The sequence below is a fragment of the Petaurus breviceps genome, unplaced genomic scaffold, assembly GCF_028583685.1.
Source record: "Petaurus breviceps papuanus isolate PSGF00001 unplaced genomic scaffold, PetGlider_PUasm1.0 38, whole genome shotgun sequence".
In the NCBI taxonomy this organism is placed as follows: Eukaryota; Metazoa; Chordata; class Mammalia; order Diprotodontia; family Petauridae; genus Petaurus; species Petaurus breviceps.
Genome location: NW_027186304.1, coordinates 84466116 through 84489150, shown reverse-complemented (window position 1 = coordinate 84489150; position 23035 = coordinate 84466116). Strand labels below are relative to the sequence as shown.

Below are 23035 nucleotides of genomic sequence, written 5' to 3'. Positions count from 1 at the left end.
CAATCCTATGACATGGGGAGTGTGATTATCATTGACCCTATTTTACCAATGGAAAAATGAAGCTCAGGAACTCTAAGTGACTTGCCCAAGACCACATATCTAGCATTTATATAGTACTTTAAGGTTTGCAAAGCACTTTACAAATATTATCTCATTTTATCCTCACAGCATCTCTGAGAGGTAGATGCTATTATTATCTACATTTTACAGATGAGGAAACTGAGGCAAACAGAGGTTAAATGTCTTGCGCAGGGTCACATAGCTAGTAAGTGTCTGAGGTTGGATTTGAATGCAAGTCTTCTTGATTCCAGGTCCAACCTTTGATCCACTGTATCCCCTAGCTGAAAGTGGTAGAATTAGGACTTAAACCCCAAACCTCACATCAAATGATGGTTCCCTTTTCCCTTTCACTGTTTCTGATTTCCAGCATGTTAATTTTGAACAAGCAGTGGTGGCCTGTCATGTTGTATATCAAAAGATTCTGATGCTAATGTATTTTAACAGTTGTACTGTTCCACAAGGTGAATTCTTTTTAAAAGTCATACTATTTGTGAAGCTTAGCTTTTAAACTATGAGCCTCCTTCCAACACATATTTATACCTTTTCAGCCCTCACTTTCATTACCTATATCGACCATATAAAAAAAGGTGAAAGTTTTAAGGGAAAAATCATGAGTATTGTAAATATAGCAACCATTCATTCTCAATCCTGTCCTTTTCCCTTCTTGCCATTTAATTAGGCAACCTTCTAACTAAACCTGATAATACAGCAATTCCTATTCCACTGCAAGTACTTCTGAAGAAACAAACCTCAGACGGCTAGTTAGTTAACCTACTCAAGGAGAGAATGACGCATTCAATGCCAAGGGGAAAAAGGAGGATCTACTGTTGTACTATTTATAGAAATCCCAGTATGTTAACTGTATTTTCTATTTCTCCACTTTACATTTGTAAATGCCATGGTAAGACTTCTCCATTTTCATTGAAACAGCTGCCCATCAACAATATCTAGTCATTGGCTTAGCATGAACCCTTCTCTAATACAGGCACATCATAAGAATTATATTCCTTAAAGGTTGATCTTAATGGATGCAATAAATTATTTACACCTTCTCTATGACAAGCACTCAAGCCAACTCACATGGCTTTTGAAAAGGACCACAGATGTAAAGAGAAGAGAGAAAGAAAACCTTTGAAGAAAAAGAGACCTGCCCTAATGAGATAAAAGGTAGATTTTTAAGGATATAACTCTCTCAAATTTTGCGAAGGTCTCCTCTGGCTAGTCATCAAAGCAACTCCATTTTCTTAAGAGATGTCAGTTACTAACATTCCATTTTTCATGTGGAAAATAGGTATTAGAGTTCTTCAACCTGACATTCCTTTATTTATCTCTAAGGTTTCATAATTCATGGAATTACTCATTCTTTGAGTAAATCCAGATTCTATAATCATCCTCAACAGGGCTATCCTTCCCCTTGTCCCAAACATGTAATTTGGTGGGAACAGGGGTCAGAAATTAACTGAAACAATTAAGAGCTGGGTTTGGGTAGAGCTTTGGAAAGGAGTAATTCATCCTTATTCATTGCCACTGGCTGGACACACAAAATGCTATTATAATTCCCACTCTTTCTGGGGCTGAAGCATGCTGTCACATTTTAGAGGTGGAAGACACCTATAGGTAATTTTGTACTATTCCAATGAATGGAGAACTTCCTATTAGAAGATGGTCATTATTAACATCATTATTAACATAATTAACATATTAACAAGAATAATGATGATGAGCTTTTATTTGGGGGGAAAGGAAGATTCTGTCAGTTTATAGGGTGCTGTGCAGAATTGAAACAGATACACTATTTGGCCAAGAATCCAATGGTTTAATGCTTTGCTGTCCATCATCCTATTTTCTTTCCATGTACACAGATATGCAAGAACCCAGGTGGTAGCACTCATGCACACACACACACACACACACACACAAACACATGCTTCTTATTAATATGGATTCTACTAAATCTGAATTTGGTATAATTCTGTCAGGATATAGGCTGATTTCAGCCTTTCAACATTATAAATCATTTATGGGCTTTAGGGAGGTCACTTTAAGGAGTGGTCAGTCAGCTTCTATGCATAAGAATTACTCTAATCAGCTCAGTAGGTGTTATTAAGGCAATCTCAGATTTTCTTTGTCTTTCATTTAGGTAAATTGTTTTCTTTCTTCTGACCTGAAGGATATGATCCAAAAATGGGAGTGTGCTGGAAAATTTTTAACAATTGGCTTTCTACCCTCTACTCCTAGAAATGTACTATTGACACTCTTTTAAATTTAATTTGCATCATTTTCTCCATCACTTTCTTAAGTCTAGACAATCAGTCAAACAACAAATTAAGCCCAAATTTGTAGCATTTGCCAATTTCTGAGGTAAAAATTCACACTGAAAATTTAACAATCAGCTAGAGTATGTCTTGGTTCCAGCCTTCCACAAACCACTTTTCATATTCTATTGAGTATAGATACTAAATCCTGGCACAGTGAACAAATGTGCTTGATTTCTGGCAGTGAAATTTGTTAGTTAGTCCTAATGTGTCTAATTGAACCCTCTGGGCCAGGACTAGAATCTAGTTCCCTGAACTCCCAATCCAGTATTTTTTCTACTCTAATAATCACATTACAACAAATGGTGTTGTGATGTTGTTCTATATCATAACTAGCTTTTATGATAGAGATAAATGAGAAGGCACAGGCAGTGGATTTGCTAATTGTTTCCCCTTTGCTGTTAACATAGGCAGATGTTCAGAAATCTTAACATATATTTCAGTACTGATCTGAATGAGAAATGCATTGGGGTTGAAAAGCAAAAACAATATCTATAATAACAAAACCTTTATTCCACAACTGATTTGCTTTTTCAGAGTTTATCTGCCATTTGAGAAGTGTTCCATTTTCTGACTCTCCTAAATGAGGTCATTTACATCCATCAACATGAAGTGAGTATCTACTGGGTTACACAGCACTGTCTGTACTAACAAATTTTCTCCTACATAGGAAATAGAAGCCTTGGTCCCTGTCTTTGGTGATCTAGTGATATAGGAGATAGCCAGGGGCAATTATGGTATCATAGGTGCAAGTAGAAGATGATATGATACAATCATATCCATTGGAGTCAGCATATAGAAAATGGAAAATGAGAATGCTCATTGGGACAGGGTTAGTCAGAGATGCCTTTTTAGAGAAGGCAAGTCTTAACCAAGTTTTAAAGCAAGGTGAGAGATGTAAATTGCTTGAGGGTAGGTCATAGAGTGGAGTGGGGCAGTGAGAATCTTTGGTAGGAGAAATATATAATAAGCAAAGGCTAATACTGGTCAGGGAAGTAAAAAATCGATCCTAGAGATAGTCTACCCAAGTCCTTTAGACTATTCTTTTGCATGAGAGTGGCTAGCATTAAAAATATACTACTTTTTATTCAATGTTTCAAGGAGAATTGCACTAAATGTTTCATCTTCTTTGCCATTACTTCAATAGATTGGAGAAGGGATACAGTGCATTTTTTGAATGAAAGAAAATGCAACAATGCAAAACTCTTGAATGAAAAAAGCTAACTTTCTATGGACTCTACTAGCTCCTAGACTTGGCCAGCCTGTTGAATTCACGACTCCTGCATAATCCTATGGAAATGTTGGAAAGTGTGCAGCTAAGAGAAACCAGTTTTACATATGCCTAATGGGAATAAAATTCTCAGTGACATTGGTAAGCCAATTTGCTTCTTTTACTTAAATTGTAGCCCTATGCTGACTTTAAAAAAAAAGGAAATATAGATTCTACTACATGCAGTTAACTCTTTTCCCTCATAATTAATGATTTTATTTACTATGCATTTCAGCTCATGGGAACAATTTGATACTTGGCAGAAAATATTACAATCAGTTTGTGTGAACATGACTTAGAGCTGACCTTAAAAAGTAAAACTACCTTTTGCACAAACAAAATCAATGCAACCAAGATTAGAAGGAAGGCAGAAAGATGGAAAACAATCTTTACAGCAAGTGTCTCTGATAAAGGCCTCATTTCTCAAATATATAGAGAACTGAGTCAAATTTATAAGAATCCAAGTCATTCTTCACTTGATAAATGGTCAAAGGATATGAACAGGCAGTTTTCTGATGAAGAAATTAAAGCTATCTATAGTCACATGAAAAAATGCTCTACATCACTATTGACTAGAGAAATGCAGATTAAAATAACTCTGAGGTATACTTCATACCTGTAAGATTAAGTAATGTGACAGAAAAGGAAAACAACAAATATCAGAGAGGATATGATGAAACTGAAATACTAATTCATTGCTGGTGGAGTTGTGAACTGATCCAGTTATTCCAGAGAGTAATTTGGAACTATGCCCAAAGGGCTATAAAACTGTACATAATAAGTTGATATTGATCCAGCAATACCACTATAGGTCTGTATCTTGAAGAGATCATAAAAAAAGGAAAAAGGACTCACATGTATCAAAATATTTATAGCAGCTCTTTTTGTGGTGGCAAAGAATTGGGAATTGAGGGGATTCCTATCAATTCATAATTAGAAGTTGTGGTACATGAATGCAATGGAATGCTATTGTGCTGTAAGAAATGACGAGTAGGCTGATTTCAGAAAAACTTGGAAAGACTTAACATGAACTGATGCTGAGTGAAATGAGCAGAACTAGGAGAACATTGTACACAGTGACAGCAACATTGTGCAGCGATCAGCTATGATGGACTTACCTCTTCTCAGCAATACAATGACAATTTCAAAAGATTTATGATGGAAAATGCTAATCACATCCAGAGAAAGAATTATGGAGTATGAATACAGATTGAAGCATACAATTTTCACTTTTAAAAATTTTTTCTTGTGGTTTTTCCCTTTTGCTCTGATTCTTCTTTCACAACATAATGAATGTGGAAATATGGTTAACATGATTGTACATGTATAACCTTCATCAAATTGTTTGTCTTCTTGAAGAGGAGGAAGGGAAAAGGGAAAGGGAGAAAAATTTGGAAATCAAAATCTTACAAAAATGAATGTTTAAAACTATCTTTACATGTAGTTGGTAAAAATAAAATATTATCAAGTGGGAAAAAATTAAAGTTACCCCAAGGTGGAATGAACTATCTATGGAGTGCCCCTTTTTCCTTTTTGGAGGGCAATTGGGGTTAAGTGACTTGCCCAAGGTCACATGACTAGTTTTGTGTTGTGTCTGAGGTTGAATTTGAACTCAGGTCCTCCCGACTCCAGGGCCAGTTCTGTATTCACTGAACCACCTAGCTGCCCCTGAAGTGCCCCTTTTTTCAAAGTCTTCAGTTGAGGGTAGGACAACCACTCGTTGTAGAGGGGAAGTTCTTCCAGGTAGGGGTTGGACTACGTATATAACCCTTGAGGTGTGAGAACTCTGAAGTAGGCAAAGTTTTTCTTAAATGTCTTTTGAGTGCCACCCATTCCAGGTATTCAGGATTCTCAAGGTGGCTCTTAGTTGACTAGGGCCCTCCACTGAATGTCCTGCATAAGCTTATCATCCCCAACACCAGCCCCTAAGCTCAACCTTTTCTGTCCCTTGCATATAAATGTAAGTTATTATTATCATTATAATTATTATTTTAGGATGGACCTGTGACTTTGTAAGTGTAGAAAACTCCCATTCCTCCCATTGAGCAAAGGACCTCTACCAATGAAGATCTACACTGCTTTTTAATTTTGTAGTGTGAGAGAGTTGCCTGATGTGCTAGATGGTTAATTGACTTGCCCAGGGTTACATGGCCAATATGAGCAAGAGGTGGGAATTAGGTCTAAATGTATTTGATGCTGAAGCCAACTCTCTACCAACTATACAATATTAACTCACAATCATCATCAATCATCATCATCATCATCATCATCATCATCATCATCATCATCATCATCATCATCATCCTTCTCCTCATTATCATATTCCATTGTCAATAATGGTTGGTAACACACACAGCTAGTGGGATTTAAAGATTCATATTATAACTTTTCTTTCAATAAACCAGCAAACATTTCTTTACCTTTGGCCAGGCATTGTGTTGAGTATACAATACAAGTAAACAACAATTGTGTTGAGTATACAAATGTGAAAAGGTTTTTGTCTTTTAGCAACTTACATTTTATTGACTTGCAAACTTGAAGTTTACAGAGTACTTTGATTACATGATCTTATTTGAATTTCAATAAACGCTGTGAGGTCAGTACTACAGACATCATCATCCCCATTTTATAGGTTGAGTGAATTGCCTAGCTTCATAATGTACTGTGCTACAATTACCACTCAATTCCATTGATGGCTGAGTTTCCGGAAGCAGATTAAAGTCATGGGTTAGCAGATGTGGAGTTTTAGTGTTAGGAAGAATAGATAGTTCTCAAGAAATCCAGCCTATTGATTGATTTAAAGGGGACCAGAGGTTAAATGAACTGCAAAAGCAATGTAGATAATTGAAGTTAAAAGAGAAAATTCAAAACACTTTTGCCTAAGCTATCTGAGTAATTCAGGCGAAAAGTATATAATTCTCCATCTGGTACAAATTTGGCCATCTGCTAAGTGTAGTGGTTAAAAGTTTGACTGGATTCTTTCAGGAAAGAGATGATGGAGAAAAAAGCAGAGTATGTAGATCTATAGATATCTTAGGTATTGGGGATAATAAAGATTGTAAAGAGTCTGTAATCATCTTCTTTGGAAGCGCTACACAATATGCTAAATAGGTTTGTGAGTAGGTATTTTCCATTGACTATCTCCATTGCTCCTTTTCTTTCTACTGACTCCATCCTATTTGAGGCCCTCATTGCTATTCATGAGGCTACTGTAATAGCTTCATAACTAGTTTTCCCACCTTGTGTTTCTTTCTTCCCCAATCCATCTCATATCATTGGCAGAGTAATCTCCTTAATCCATTGGACTAACCACATTACTCTCTAGTTCTATACTTGCATTGGCTCCTCACTGACTGTCAAATAAAATACAAACTCTTTAGTCTGGTATTCAAGGGTATCTACCATCTAGCCTTTTCCTATCCTTCTAGCTTCATTTAATACTCCTTACTTGCAAACATTCTAACTTCCAAATAAATTTCCTGCTCACTCTTTTCCTACATTATTTCACTCTCTCATTTTTGTTTAAGGCATCCATATCCTTTGCCTAGAAAGAGTTCATCCTATGTTTCTACTTGTTCATAGCCTTTTCTTTCTTCAACCCTGAACTCTGTTATCATCCCTTCCACGAAGTCTCTCTTGATCTCCTCTGTTGAAAAGTACTCCTTTTCTTGGAATTCCTCAAACTACTGTTTGACTTCTCTTACGGATTTATATTCTAACTTGTACTAAAAGGTCTTTGGGTAATGTCTTCATGCCCTTAATAATTGCAATTTAGTTAACTCCCTAGGACTGCAGATTGTAATGCAGGTACCAGTCTGCACTGGTGAAAGGAATTCCTCATGAGGAAATCACAGATTTGGACCCCAAAACTCTCTATAACTCACATTGGTGTAATACTTGATAGTTTACAAAATAGTTTCCTCACAATATCCTATCAGATACATAGGTAGTATAAATATTATTGTCTCCCACTTTACAGAGGAATAAAATGAAGCTTTGAGGAGTTAAGCAATTTGTCTTTAATTACAGTCAGTAAGTGACTGACTTGAATACATGTTACCCAGTTCAAAATCCAGAATTTTTTCTATTCATTCAGGCTTTGAGTTCTATAACAAGCTGTGACTAGATTGGAAAATCCTTGGGGAGAAGGATTGTTCCATTTCTCTGACTCTTTGTCTCCCTCCCCCTCTTTCCTCTCTTTCTTTTTCTTTCCACCCCTTTGCACAGAGGTAGGCACTACCGTGTTTCCCCGATAATAAAACCTATCCCCAAAATAAGCCCTCCCCTTACTGTGTAAGATTCCTCTAAAATAAGCCCTCCCCCGAAAATAAGCCCTATTGAGATTGCTACTGTAGTGAAGGTGATCCCCTGCGCTACACGCTACATAACGGTACCCTCTGTATGCACCATTCCCCCCCCCCCCAGGTGAAACGCACGCCACGCTCCGAGCTGCATCCAATCAGAGCTGCAGCAGTGAGTGCATCATCCTGTTCTTCCCCAGTGATTTGCTTGCTGGCGCCATTGAGAGCAGTGCCGCGGAGGAGAGCTGAGGCAGGACAATATAAGCCCTCCCCTGAAAATAAGCCCTCTGGTGTTTTTCTTTCCAAAAAAAATAATGACAGTGTCTTATTATCAGGGAAACACGGTAGATAAATATTTCTTGAATTTAATTAGGTACAGAACTACCTAGAAACTGGGGCATGAACTGCATGACTTCTTTAGATTGTAAGGTTCTTGAACTAGTAACCCTTCTTTCTTTAGTGTATTCCCAGAGACACCAGGGCAGGTTCTTGTATACAGTGGAATTCTACACAGGTAGATTTTTCACACATAGGAGGCTGGAATTTTACTTACATCATTCAACACAATACAGGAAGATATATTAATTAGTGAAGAGTCTTAGATTATAGTGCCAGTCTCATCTAGTGTTCAACTGTGACCTATGTTGACCTCCCTCCCCTTTTTGATCACTGCTCTCCTTTTAAAGAATGTAATATTTTTGCTCAGAAGCAGAGGTGTAACTAAAATTGCCTCTAGAACAGATTCATTTGAAGGGATGGAAGAAGAAATGTGGGGTGGGGAAGGGAGAGTGGTAAAGAAAGGGCCACCAGAAGTGCTTTTGTACTGGGGGGAGAAGGTATCTCTCTGGGAACAGTTGCATCCTTGGACAAAGAGAGGTTTGGGTATAATGGTCACCATGGGAGGTAACATGGAAACTGACTTTCGGGGGGAAGAGATTTTGGTTTTTTCCCCTGTAACAGCTGCAGCTAACGTTGTTACCATTTTGCAAAGAAATAAAACCATCTCCATGATATACCTTCAGCCCCTCAAATAATCACCTCGTTTTCAGAATCATGATCAAAGATTTAGAGCCAGAGAGAACTTTTGAGGTCATCTTGGCCCATTTCCTTTATTTTATAAGTTTAAAAAACTGAAGACCAGGGAAGTGAAATGAATTACCTGAAGTCACCTAGGGATCAAGTGACAAAGCTTGGATCTGAATGCCTGACACTAAATCTGGCCCTTTACTCTTTTACTTATTTTTTTAAAACAAATTTTTATTGCATCTTTCATGTTCATATTTTCTAAATTCCACTTCTTTCTCCTCTATCTCCATCCCAGAGAGTTGTCCCTTATAACAAAGATTTTTTTTTTTAACAACAAAAGGAATAGAAATCAACAAAACAATCAATACATTAAATACACCAATATATTGAAAAATAACCTGACAATATGGGTAGGGTTCCACACTTGTGATTTCCCTCTCTCCCACCTCTGCAGAGGAATCTTCTCAATATCTCTTCTTTGGGGGCAAAGCCTGTTCTTTGTAATTTTGCAACATTCATTTTCTTTTGTTTTGTACTGGCTGCTCTTTCCATTTACACTGTTCTAATTATTGTGTATTGGGCAGCTAGATGGTGCAGTGGATACAGAGTCTGGCTTGGTGTTAGGAAGACTCATCTACCTGAGCTCAAATCTGGCCTCAGCTGTGTGACCTTGGACAAGTCACTTAACTTTGTTTACCTCAGCTTCTTTATCTGTGAAATGACCTGGAGGAGGACATGGCAAACTACTTTTGTATCTTAGCCAAGAAAATCCAAAATGGGGTCATAAAAAGTCAGACACAATTGAACAATAATAACAAAAATCATTGTGTGTATTTTTTTCTTGGCTGTGATTACTTTGCTTTACATCAGTTCACGTAAGTCTTCCCTTGCTCCTCTGTATTAATAATAAAAATTGTGTTACAATAATATTCTATTACATTCTTTTACAACTTATTTAGCCATTCCCCAACGCATGTCTAACTCTCCCCCCCCAACTGTATTACACAGCCTCTCTCATTTCCTAGCAGACTGAAGAGAAAATCCAACCTATTGGGTTGGGCCAGAATTCAGGAGGCCAAGGCTCTTGTTCTGTCCCTGCCACGACCCCAGAAGCCTTAGGCCTGTTCCCGCTGTCTGATTAGCACTAAGACAATAAGCATGGTATGATCACTCTGTCTGGTCCCTTCCTTCTAGGGAGATTAAATAATTCTCTCTGGTATTTGCTTTGAACTCTATAGCTAAGGAACTACATGACCTATAATGGGAGTCAGGTTGTAGAATCTTGAAGGACCACCAATCCTGGTCACTTTACATTGTAATCATTTTCAGTGTTTGTATACACATATATACATGACAGATAAATTATTACCAAACAAGAAAATTAGAAACTAGCTTCTCCAAGCTAATTTACATAAGATTAAAGGGGGCAGGGATGAGAGAACATTATTACCCTTGAAATTTGTGTGTTTTCACTGGAAGTTACCAGTAGATCTTCCATAGCAATTCTCATCAGGGTAAGATAACATTCGTTTAGGGCCAAACATTAAATATAAGGGATAGCATATATCCTCTTTACGTAGACACTTTACATGGCCATTGCTAACCATAGTATTTTCCAGCTAGAAGAGGCTTGCTGATTTACAGCCCACAATTGAAACTTTACGCATCTTCCACCTGGTTTCTAAATCTTTTCCTAATAATAATAACAAAGGGCTATAACTGTAACATCAAAGTCAAGAGAGTGAAGCAAATTTGTTCTGCTCACACAGTGTTGTCAAAGGGCATAATTAACTTAATTCCTGTTTCGTTGACATCTTTTAACCTTATTAGGAAGAAGTTAGTTAAGTAAATCCTCTGGGAAAGAGGATCACTGCAAATTGTAGGAGATTTAGACCTTGCTCTTATTGTATTTTTATTGTTTAAATTTTTTACCTCTTTCTCCAGTCCATAACCTGGCTTTCCAGGTGATGGACTCCCCCCCCTCCCCCCATTGCAAATATGGTGTTGCATTTCAGGGATTTGTTAGCAAGTTTATCTTTGCAATTATATCCTACATTTCCAAGGCACACTTGGCCCAAAGGTGTTGGATTTGGTAAGTGTTATTTAAATACTTTTGAATAATAATGTGATTACACAGGCCTTATGTGTAGGGAAACCCATTACTCTTAGCCTAAGTAATAAATGGAGGAATTTATTGTTCCTCAGTCTTCCTCCAAGAAGTTAACATTTGTTCTAGTTGTCAATGTCCCTCAGGAAGATGAAGGAAATACTATTAAGCTCAAGTAAGTGAGGCTTGGGTGATTCAATGGAAAAGATGCTGCTGGTTCTAGTCATAAGACCTCAATTCAAATCTTCCCTTTGTCACTTTTGGATCCTTAGGCAGGTCACTAAACGCTCAGTTTCCTTATCAATAAAACAAGGGGGAAGGGTATCCCAAATATTCTCCAAGACGCCTTTCACATATAAATCTATAATACTATAGTTTTCAGACAAAGTTCAATCTTCTGACTAAACTGACTAAATGCATTAGAGTACACAATATGGTTACGTTTTTTTTGGAGTGGGTCATTGTTCACATAGAAATAAAAAATACATACAAAGTAAATACAAAGTAATTTTGTCATAGGTGAGGCACTTGGAGTTGGTGGAATCAGGAAAGGTGTCACTTAGAAGGACTTGACACTTGAACTGAGCTTTGAAAGAAGTCAAGGAATCTTAAGATACAGAGCTGAGGAGGGAGTACTTTCTGGGCATGGGGGAAACATCTTGTGCAAAGGCTTGGAGGTGGGAGATAGAATATCTTGTCTAAGGAACACCAAGAAGCCAGAACTGGAATGGATGAAGGGGAGGTGTTTGTAATTTTTTTTATCCTAGAGGTAACCAGAGATCATTGGAACATGAACTTTAGGAATTTGGGGATTTAGGATTTGGGGAGGATAGAGACTGGAGGCAGGGAAGCCAATGATCAGGATATTGCAGTAGTTCTAGAAGGAGGCAATGAGAATCTGAGCTAGGTTAGTAGAGAGGAAAGCATTAATAGCTTCTGTTTGGCTCTAAAAATTTATCCTCTGTCAAACTGCCTTCGGTAAGATTAAGTTTTATCCCACAGGATCAAGCTATCTTCCTTCCCCCAACTCCCAATTACCTGACATTCCTTTCCAATTATTTAACCTCCCAGATAATGGAAGCTGTCCAGCAATCTCACTGGATAAACTGACTAAACTTTCTTTTTGGCCTTGTTATTTGCCTGAAGGTTATATGAAGGACTATGTGACTATCTCCCTTTGTTCAGGTTTTGCTGTTCATTGGCAATTGCCCTTCAGCTAAGTTTAGTTAAACTCTTTATCTACTAGCTTGCCTCCTGAATTTATTGACCTCCAATGGTATTGAGAGCAATCTCTACCCCTAGAACATTTAACAGTGGGTGCTTCCATGCCTATGAGCTCACCACTGGACATGATCCTGGGATGGATCAGCCAGGAAAAGAGGATGAATGGTCATGACAGGCCAGAAACTAGTCTAAAAGAGCTTATATTGATTCAAAAGTTTAATACCAACCTGGGGGATGAGATGAGCTTGAATTAATCTGTCCATTTACCTGAGGTCTTATCAAGGCTCCACACTAGTCTACTCAGGGGACGAAAAAGTATGGTCGAATTGAAAGAACAATGGATTTGGAATCAGAGGATTTGGATTTGAGTCCTGACTGTTATTGTCTACCAGTGCAACCTAGAGGAAAACATTAAAGCTCTCTCAGGTTCCTCATCTTTTAAAATAAGGGAGCCATACCTATAAGGTTGCTTTCAGTCCTGAGTCTATAATTCTTAGAGGGAACTGAATTACTTAATCAACAGAGAAGACTGAGTTTAGCAACTCATAGATCATGGAAGCTTAGAGTTAGAAGGAACTTTAGTAATCACTAATCTTGTCTAAAACCTAAAACCTGGTGTATATAATTAGTTGATTTAGATGAAATACAGGATAGGAACTTGAGTTTTATAGCAGTATTTATTGGAGGTTCTCAAAGCATTTTAAAACTCTTCCTGCACTCTTTGTTGTTAAAAATTACCTATTTCTTTCTTGGCAAGATAGGAATAAGTAAGTAATTAAGACTTGTCTCTGTAGGAATAAATCTGATATCAGGTCTCCAGCTAAGATTAAGCCAAGTCACTCAGAAGTATGTTCACCTTTCTCCCCAGCCCTCTAATAACTTAATAATGCACACTGGCATAATATATGTTGGTGCAGTTACTTGGACATTTTCAATATCCACTAATAAATAACTTTGTTAAGTTTGGATTAAAAGGATAAACAAGGAGCCTTATAGTTAATTAATGACTTGGATAAGACACCAGTCCAGAAATATTTTACCTTGACAAAGAATATATTCACAACAAGGCATGGGAAAGAATTCCACATTTGGAGCTGGATGTCCTGGGTTCAATTCCTCTTTTTAAATTTTTTTGGAAAGAGTTCAGTTCTCAAATTAGCTGCTAACTTAGCTGAGTGACCCCAGGTATATATGTCACTTTCTTTGGGCTAGAGTTTTTTCATTTATCAAATGAGAGGGTTGAGCTAGATAATCTCCAAAGCCTCTTCCAGTTCTAAGTCTATGAGACTTTCAAATTGCTGCTTTGCATTACTCTTATACCTCATTTCTCACTATTACTACAGGGAAATCCAGTACAATAAGAAAAGTCAAACCATGAGACATGAGATAAAACCTTAGCTTTAGTGTATAGTTTTGGTCATGTGACTCTGCTTAAAAATCTTGAGGGGCTTCCTATTATTTTTTTGTTGGTGAGTTGTTTTTCAGTTGTGTCCAACTCTTTGTGGCACCTTTTAGGTTTTTCTTTTTCTTTTTTTTTTTGGTTTTTGGAGGGTAATTGGGGTTAAGTGACTTGCCCAAGGTCACACGGCTGGTTTTTGTGTTACGTGTCTGAGGCTGGATTTGAACTCAGGTCCTCCTCCAGGGGTGGTGCTCTACTCACTGTGCCACCTAGCTGCCCCTGGGGTTTCCTTTGGAAAGATACTGGAGTGGCTTGCCATTTCCTTCTCTAGCTCATTTTATCAATGAGGAAATGGAGGCAAAGGGGTTTAAGTGATTTACTAAGAGAGTAACCACAACCAGTAAGTGTCTGAGGCCAGATTTGAATTCTGGTCTTCCTGACTCTAGGCCTGGCACTCTAGCCACTGTATCCACTATACCATTGGCTCCTTGTAATGGTAAGGGAATTAGAAGATCTTCCCTGCCCCTTAATGGGCCTCACTTGGAGACCAACAAGAGAATCTTGCTTAGGGGAGGCTTGTTTTTCAGGAAGGCACATACCTTTTCTTACTTTGTAATTATGCAGTGGGTCACAGAGGCTGTGATGTCCTCTGACCCTGGAGAAGGCTATGCCTCTAAGGTGAGGTTTTGCTTTGGGGCTCACTCATGGGAAGAGTTGTGTGATTTGGCTAGATGAGACTCTGGGCAGTCATTGGTGCTTCTCTCTCTAGTAACTAAGTGTATGTATGTGATGGTCAGACAGCTAGAAGCCCAGTCTGTTGGTCTATTGAATTGTGTTATTTTCTCTGTCTGTATTTTTGTCTGCTTGTAATTTCTGTTTGTATTTTCTCTGAAGTTCAGGATGTTGACTTTTTCCTCTCAACTAAGAAAATAATACAGCTTTGATTAAAGTAAGATTGTTAACCCCTTTGAGTTGCTTTTCTTTAGAAAAGCAGATCAAAGAACCTGTGCTAGCAGTCATCCTGGGAATGCTAGGGTGCTTGCTGTTATATCCCTCCTAATGTTTACTAAGTAAAAGTCAAACTTTTCTACCTAGAATTCCATGCCCTATAAAATATGGTGCCAGCCTGCTTTTTCAGATGTTTTCCCTTATTGCCCTCTACGCACTCTATATTCCACACAAACTGTACAAATATACTGCTTTGACCTGCTAATTCAGGGCATGTTTATGTTGGCTGTCCTTTATCTTTACAGTTTCCTTTTCCTTCCTTCCTGTGGTTATATTGCTCTATGTTCTTTAAAGCCTAACTCACTAGCTACCTCCCTGGACCTTCTCCATTGGTAAAAACTTGATCTTGAATAGCACTGATGTGTAGATGTATGACATTCTGGATAGTGTTTATTTAAAGTTTTGTATCTCCTCCAAAACCTGTCAGCAGTTCTCCAAATAGTGAATGCTTAATAAATACTGAATTGAATTTTTTGAGAGCTTGACGACACATAAGAACACAACCATATAATTTACCTCCAAGTGATTCTCCTGGCATTTGGATAAGCTTCAATGGAAGGTAAACTCTTAAAAGGTGGGGACTATTTACCAGTGATTCCAGGCCTCCCACTGAGTGCTTAAAAAATTACAATCAAATTAATCAAATCAAATTAAAATCAAACTGAATGATCCAGAAGACCAAGCATTGAAAGGTAGCTCAGAAAATCCATCTTGAAGTATTTATGGGCCTTCTGGGGATAATTTTTTAAAGGGAAAAAACATAAGTTTATATTTTCACAATTTTTCCTAAACCATTTGAATGTGTTTGCAAACACTGGACTCCCATTTAAGAAGGAGCCACCACTTCAAACTCTATTTATTTCCTGGTGTGGTAGAAGCAATATCTTAACTCCTGGTCTGGGGAAAGTTAGGATAATTTTTTTCTTGAAAGGTATTGAGACCATTCTCAAGACTTTATAAGCTCAGAAGAGCAAAGGCTCAGGCTGTTGCCATCATTTCTTAATCACATAAGTACTAGATAGCCCTAGACCCTCTCACTGATGCTTGGCTGGTGAATTAAAATGGGCAACTCAAAAAAGGGAACTTTACTCAACTGAATCAAGTTGAGGGGTCCTGTTGAAGAGCCTTCTCTGCAATGGTTAAGTTTTATGATAACCTTTGTTAACTGTTGAATGATGTTTAAGTGTCTCATATTGTTCCAAAGTAGAACCTCAACTACCATGCTGAGTCAGGACTAGCACAAAACACCAGGCAAAGGATACCATTTTCCCCTCCAAGGATGAAGACACTTATTCTATCTCTTCACAACATATACAAAGCTGGAGATTTGGCAGCTCTTTGTCTAGCTTGATCAATGTAGATAATAAGATGATATCATTTGGGTAAAACAAAAATGCACTGAGGCAGCCTGCTCTGTGCTAGCATCTTCGAATTCTGTGGTGCTTCCTTGTCTTCTCTACTCATAGTATCTTTGATGCAGAGCTGTAAGGGTATTTCTGTGTCATCTAGCCAAAACTTCATTTTTCAGAAGAGGAAACTGAGGCCTGGAGAGACTGTGATTTGCGTGTACAAGATCAGACTGACGGTAACAGAGTTACTCTTTGAATCCTGAAAACTCTGACTCCTGACCCATGACTCTTTCCATTGTAGCACTGTGTCTCTCACCATGGGTACTGTATCACTTGAATGCTTTTATGGGATTTTTCCTTCCTACCATTAATTTAATGGCCTGTAGCAAGCACAAAAGTCATCAACTGCTTGTGTCTTTAAGGCATTTGGGTTGCATTAGATATTTTATTTCAAGGTTAGATTTCTTGAGGGTCACTTGGCCAATTCCCCTAGAAGAAAGCAACTGGGCAATCTATTCTCTCAATTGCAATTTACCAAGAACCTACTAAGTGTCCAAGGCACTGTTCCAACCCTGGGAAAATCAATGTACCAATATACTCTGTCCTGTTCCCCCCCGCCCCCACCATGTCCTGCTCTGAGTAATACCTCCCTCTGTGAAATTGGGTACACATTGCTAAAATTTTCTCTAGGTTGAATATTCTCTATTCCCTTTTGGACTTGTGCTAGGGACTATTTTTTAAATAAACCATATTATATTTTGTATGTACTTTGGTAGCATACTGTTTAAAAAGAGACAACAGCAATCCTATAATCAGGATTTAGAGCTGCAAGGAACCATGGACAGAGATACCATTTTGCTGATCACAAAACTGAAGCCCAACCCAATACACATTTATTAAGCATCTACCACGGGGCAGGCACTCTGCTAGGTTCTAGCAATACAAAGATTTTTAAAAATCCTGGGTGGCAGCTAGATTGTAAAGTGGATGGAGTCCTGGGCCTGAAGTCAGGAAGACCTCAAGTCAATGAGTAAACTGGCATTTATCAAGCTCTTCATATGTACCAGGCACATAGTAAATAAATGCTCAACACACTAAGCACCGGGATTATAAATACAGGCAAAAAGATAGTCCTGCCCTCAAGGAGTTTACATTCTAAAGGGTGGAAGATGACACAAAAAAGGCAGCTGAAAATTAGGTAAAGGGCAGAGAAAGTATCTGGTACTGGAGTATGAGGGAGGAGTCCAGAGGACTTCAGCTGGGTGGGAAATGAAGAGAAGGAGTTCAAATGTGGCCTCAGCTCCTGACTAGCAGTGTGACCCTGGGCAAGTCACTCAACCTTCATTTGCCTCAGTTTTCTCAACTGTAAAACTGGGATAATAATTGTCCATACTTCCCATGGTTGTTGGATCAAATCAGATAATATTTGTAAAGCATTTCCCCAGCCCTCAAGGACTTTATACTCTATGGGGAAAGGGGAGAATATGAGGAAGGAGGAAAGGGAACAAGCTGCTAATATCATAATAATGTAATTCCTATATGTGCCAGGTACTGTTCTGAGTACTTTATATTATCTCATTTTATTCTCACAATAGGTGAGATAGGTGTTGTTGTTATCCCCATTTTATAGTTAGGGAAACTGAGGCAACACAGGTTAAGTGACTTATCCCGGGTCATACAGATAGCAAGTTCAGGAGGTCATATTTGAGTTTAGGTATACCTAATTGAAGGCCCACCGCTCTATGCACTGCACCACCTTCCTGTCCCAAATAAGTAAACACACACACATATACACACATGTATATTTAACACACATGCATATACACACATGTGTATATGCATACAAAACACATATAAAATATATGCGCACATATACAATACATATACACATACATATACATACGTACATACATACATACACTCACATATATGAATTGGAGAAAGGAAATGGCATAAACAACTAGAGAGTACAGAGAAGGTGAGCTACAGGCAGTGAGTGACTCCTGATCTGGGCCTTGGAGAAAGCTGGGGATTCTAAGAACCCTAGAGGGCCCAATATCCCCAAGTTGTGAGGGACAGGGTTAGAATTCAAGGTCAAGTCTATCTATTTCATGAGTGCCTTCTCCCAACTTTGTAATAGGAATAATCACTTTCTAAGTTATTATTAAAACAACAACACCACTTATAAATTGCAAGGTTTTTACTAGGTGACCTCAGTCTCTTCCAGCTTCAAATCTGTGATCCTGATAACTTTGCCTACTGAGCATATTGCTTTTTTTCCCTCTATATGCTATATTTCCATTTCTGCATCACTTTCCATCACTTCTAACTCAGCTCTGCTTGCTGGCCAGTAAGCTCTTTAGATCATTTCTTTCTCTTGGACAGGTCCCTCTATGAAAAAAAAAAAGAACAAAAAAGTTCTCTGGCTTTGCCTTTTTTTCCTTTGAATTTTCCCTTTCCCCAGGTCCTATACAACAAATCCTTCATGTTCAATAAAGGCTTTTAATGAGCTCACTTAGCTACTTAGTTTCTTTGTAGTTTATAATCCTTTTTCCCCCGTTAAGTGCATTATCCAGAATTAGCTCTTGTAGAATCAAGTACTTTTAGAACTAAAAGAGGCCTCAGAAATCATCAAGGGCAATTTCATTTTTTAAAGATTGGTAAACTGAGGTACAGAGAGGTTAAATAACTTGCCTAGGGTTACATGGGGCAGCTAGGCAGTGCCATGGAGTAAGAGTAAGATACCTTTGGAATCAGGTAGACCTAAGTTCAAATATGGCCTCAGACACTAGCTGTATGGCCCTGGACAAGTCACTTAACCCTATTTGCCTCAGTTTTCTCATCTGCAAAACGAGATGGAGAAGGAAATAGCAAATTACCCCATTATCTTTGCCAAGAAAACCCCCAAAGGGGTCAGGAAGAGTTGGACATGCCTGAAAATGATTAAACAACAATAACAAAAAAAGGGTTAAGAATCAGGAATAGAACCCTCTGATTCCCAGTAGAATGTTCTTTCTATCACTTGTTTTCGTTTCTTACCACTTTTCCAATTTGCTATTGCTTTTGTGAATCCCACTGATCCTCTCTCTTCTTCATTCCTGTGAATTTGAGAGAACCAGTTTCACTGGTGCCGCTCTACCTCCCCCTCCCTGCTCCAGGATGTATGTATGTGAAGACTCAATAAATCTGGAGATTTCGCATGATCACCCTCCTCCCTCCCCCCAACTGTTAATTGTGTGGCACAGTTATAATTACATTTTCTGGGTCACTGACCCTCATTCCTTATAAGGCAATACAGTAGATATCCTCATTTCACTGGACCAGATCACTCTACTACCCAGGCCAACCTCTCATCACTGCCATGTCAGCCCTCTGTCCCAAACTGTATATAAGTGTGGGCCCTGAGGAGCTTTGGGCCTGTCCAAAGCCACTCCACTGTGAGCTTCCCTCAGAGCTTGCCTCACATTAAGGGCAAGGGAGGCCACATACTGAGACTGTATCCCATTGGCATCTATTCTCTTTCCTCCCCTTGTGAGTAACAATTAAATTTTGTCAAATGCTATTGCTGAGTGAGCACTGCTATTCTTCACCACTCCCTTCCCTTTTGCAAACTTGATGTTGGCTTTCAGGAATATAATGAGTACATTCTCTAGGCTACAATCAAGCCATTGGGAAAATGTTTAATAGCACTGGGTCCAGGGCCAGTCCTATGGAGCATCACTTATTCCTTATGGAACATCATAGCCCTTGGCCTTCCATTGTGCTATTAGAAGCTGCTCTTGGAGTACTACCAATCATTTTTTTTTAATCCAAGTGATATTTTCAGCCATGCTAGGTGGTTCAGTGGATAGAATGCTGAGCCTGGATTCAGGAAGACATAAGTTCAAATCTGGCCTCAGACATTTATTAGCTGTATGATCCTGGGCAAGTCACTTAACCCTGTTTGCCTCAGTTTCCTCATCTGTAAAATGAACTGGGGAAGGAAATGGCAAACCACTTTGGGATTTTTGCCAAGAATACTCCAAAGGGGTCAAAAAGAGTGGGGCATGACTAAAAAAACCGACTAGACAATAACAAAATTGCTTAATGGTAGAATCCAGAAATTTCACTTGATTTTCTTAAAAAAAAATATATATATATCCATATATATATATATATATATATACACACATATATTAGCTGTTCAGGAGGAATATGCAACATGAAAGAACATTTAATCTCCATTAGAGGTATTTCTCTATAGACTTCTTTATGCAATTTTGACTATTTCAAGATACAATCTGTACCTTGAATAAACTAATCAGTTTGTCATGAGAACAAAAGCAGATGAATATTCCCAGTGCAGAAGGTGATTCTTAAGCTCCATCTTGAAAATATAAGAGAGACTCTATGAATCAGTGGCAAGGAAAGAGTTCATTCTAGGCATATAGGATAGCAACGGAGTAAGAAGAATAAATCACAGAATGCCAAAGCTGGAAGGGACCTCAGAAGCTAGCTAGTCCAAACCATACCTGACAGAGAATCCCCTTTATAGTATACAGAACAAAAGGTCATCCAGCCTGAACTTACAGAGTGAGAAAGATCCCAAAGTAACGCTTTCTACTTGTTCTCACATCAACAACAAAGTATATTATGGAATTGAATGGTTGCAGAGAGAAACATTCTATCCTTGATACCTAGATAACTTAAGAATGAGATACTGGCAAGGGGGAGATAGGTTTGGGCAACAGATTGGAAATTCTCTGTAATTAGGTAGGCTTGTGGAATGAATGAAAATAAGTACCAAGCACTCTATTAAATGTTAGTGATGCAAATAAAAAGGTGAAGGCAACCCTTGTCCTCAAAGAACTTATATTTTAATAGACGTAGATAACACATAGAAGGCAATGACTAGGAAGGGGTATTGTGGTTTGGGAAGTTATTGAAATGGTGAATTGTTGTTGTCGTTGGTCAAATGAGAAGATGTATGTGAAGAGAACCATGACATCAGGGAGGTGATACCATGACATGTAAGTAAATGGGATTTAAGTGAGGGAGGGCTGTGCAAAGTTAAGAGTACTGACAGAGCTGATTTAAATATAGATGCACAGCTGGAAAGAGGAGGTGGTACTGAGGGTATGAACCAGCCAAGTGGCTTGTAAGAAGCCAGGGAGGGAAACAAAAACATGTGGAATGGCTGCTGTGATACAACTACCAACCAGGAGATGGGGGCAGGATGGGAATTGAGGTGTTAATGGTTTAATTACCTCCAGCTCAGTAGTTCTTATTAATGGTGTGCTGGTAAATGTTTAACAACTCAGTCTGGGGAAAAATGTATACAATTGACTTTTACTCTGCTTTGTTAACATTTTCTTCATCACTTTCTCAATTCCAGACAATTGACAAGATAGGTAGTAAATCAAGCCCTGATTGCCAACTTTAGAGGTGCAAATGCTCATACTGAAAATTTATCAGAATCTAACTGGAGCTGGCAACAGCATGTCTCTGCCAAATGTCCATGAAGCCCCTGATTTCAGGGGACCTGTGAACTTGAAAGGGAAAAATTACATATTTTTAAAAATTTGGTTTCCTTTTTAATTCTATGTATTTTATGCATTTAAAAACATTATTCTAAGAAGGGTCCATATGCTTCACCAGACTGCCAAAGGTGTCAATGATTCCAAGAAAGGTTAAGAATCTGTGTTTAAGAATCCTTGTTTTCTGTCTGGTTTGACAAGGAGGCTGGGAAGGACTGGCCTATGTTTTCAACCTGGAACTGTGCTATTCAAACTGACTCAATTCAATCCGCATTTAGAAACTGGGAGGGCAAAGAAAGTAAAAGTCGCTGTCTACTGGAGCTTATATTGTACACTTTGGCTTCAACGGAGAAGATAATATCCAGGGAACTCAGGGAATCCAGGCTCAGTTTTGCTCTAATGATCAATCTGCTCATACCTGAGTCAGTAGACATTTTTTAACACATTAAAGCACTAACATTTTCCAAAGTCAGTTTCAATAAGAATTGATTGTGCTGTGTTGATGGAATAGCTTAATGATGATGGACTTATTTCTGAGTTCTAATTATGTGGGCCCCAGAAAGGTATAATCTAGGCTTGATGAAAACCCAATTGTTAAAGCAAGAAGGCCTCATTTTCTGCATTATGAATGACCCAGGTCTCCAGAGAAGTGAATGAACTGGAGTTTGACAACCTTCTAATAGGCTAAGCACTTGATTGACAAACACAGCACAGGGTAATAGAACGGAATTTACTCACTAAAAGATTTGAAATAAAATAAGATTTAAATAAGGATTTCTAGTTTAACTATTACTTGCAGAGGAAGATTAGATAACTATATGGTGATATTTAACTGTGAGTATTCTACCTTAAAAGAAGGCTATCAATTGTTTTTACATCCCCATGATAAAAATAATGTTGTTATAAAAACTGAGATTAATGTGATAGAGCCACTCAGCATGGTGTATTCCAACACAGCCCTTAATAACAGCTTGTATTCTGGCAGTATAACTACAAACAAAACAGTAAATATCACAAACCATGGAATACTGATAATAAATAATATAAACTCATTTGGGGGTCATTGGTAGGACAGTAGAAATTACCACAAATGGTATAAGATGCAATCAGTTAAGCAGAGATACTTTTTCCTACTGTAGAACTATTCAGGGGTATGGGGAAAAATTATCAAATATTTTCCAACGTTGTCTTCATTCCATTCTATTTAAGTCAAGTCAACAAGCATTTATAATTGCATTGTGAGATCCTTGAAGACAGAGACTACCTTTTCCCTAGTTTTGTATCTTCAGTATTTAGCACATAGTGGGTGCTTAATAAATGTTTATCGATTGCCTACTGTGTGCTGGGCACTGAACTAAGCCAGTAGACATAACGAAAAGCAAAAACTTGGTTTTTACAGTCAATAACTTCACATTCTAATGGTGGTGAAAACGAGGGGAGACTGATCCAAGAGATTTTGT

General features: G+C 38.2%; 1 protein-coding gene and 1 long non-coding RNA gene across 2 annotated transcripts in view; one reads left to right on the top strand and one right to left on the bottom strand.

The window, feature by feature from the left end:
- LOC138170641 (uncharacterized) overlaps window positions 1-3741 on the top strand; it is a 61932-nt gene extending 58191 nt beyond the window's left edge. The window contains exons 2-3 of the long non-coding RNA XR_011170698.1: window positions 2913-2987; window positions 3523-3741. This is a non-coding gene — a long non-coding RNA (uncharacterized lncRNA). The remainder of the gene's footprint in view (window positions 1-2912; window positions 2988-3522) is intronic.
- Window positions 1-23035, bottom strand: part of KCNB2 (potassium voltage-gated channel subfamily B member 2) — a 504596-nt gene that overhangs the window by 97821 nt on the left and 383740 nt on the right. The gene's annotated exons all lie outside the window — the stretch shown is intronic.